We start from the raw sequence: 1,160 nt of genomic DNA on the forward strand, positions 1-1,160 counted from the left end.
ACTACTTAATATACCATCACTATTAAATGCACCAGATATTTAAAGATAGTTATGATCTGTCACATGATGTCATGTTTTTAAGCCTGGTGTGTGTGGTTGGTTACAAGTGAAGCTATCATTACCAGTCAGTGTATTAATAGCTCTTCATATCAGCAGCATCATCTAGTTGACAGTAAAAGATGAACTGTTATGCTGAATGGACATCTCTTAATAAACAAACTCTGATGAACAGAGTAATAACCACATGAGAAAATTTCCAGTTCAGCTTATTTACAGTTAATAGCTACTTCAATACATGGTGGCTATATAAAATACTGTAAATGTACACAGTGATGTCTTTAAAAAGTTACTGTGTTCAACAGTTTCGTAATACATTTACTGCAAGCTGAAAGTTGTACAAAGTAGGCACAAGTACCCAGCTGATACTTTACAAGTCATCTTGGAGGATGTCTTTACTGTACAGTTCTTAAACATTGCAAGGTGACAGATGTGGTAGAAAGAAAAAAACACATCAAGTCTCTCCATTAACCTGATGTTTCAGTGCTTAGATCTTCATTGGATGAGACAGATGAGGTGACTTGGATATCTAATGATCTTAATTTCATTTATCCCCTAAAATGCAACAGTTGTCAAAAAAAAGTTATTTCACAGATAAAACAGTACTTCTCCGTCCATTCCCTTTGAGATTTGCCACAGTGGATTACTGATCTCCATCTCACCCTGTGCCTAGCTTCCTCTTCCATCACACCAGCACAGAAATGACATAGAAACAAAGAAAAATGTTTTTTATGAATGTGTTTGTTAAAAGGGAGAATGAAACATGGTGTATAGAGTCCATTTACTTTTCACCATCTTTAAATCATGAAACATGTCTCACTACTACCTTGGAGTACTAAATGTTGCCCTTTAACATTGATTATCCACCTGTACTGCTAAAAAAATATTTGTGTCCTTTACGTTCTTTTGTGACTAAACAAAGGAGGTTTGTGATGTTGATGTTATCACATTCATTTTGCATGCAAAAGTTTCCTGATTTGAAACCAGGAGGGGAAAAAATACAACTTGGAGTACTTCTAGTGCTGGTCACAATGCTGAAGAAATAGCTCTGTTGTGTGAGGAAAGAATTCTGAGATTAAATACCTTACTATGTCAATTCACTA

The sequence above is a fragment of the Haplochromis burtoni genome, unplaced genomic scaffold, assembly GCF_018398535.1.
Source record: "Haplochromis burtoni strain Fernald_Lab_line unplaced genomic scaffold, NCSU_Asbu1 Contig_1063, whole genome shotgun sequence".
Lineage (NCBI taxonomy): Eukaryota > Metazoa > Chordata > Actinopteri > Cichliformes > Cichlidae > Haplochromis > Haplochromis burtoni.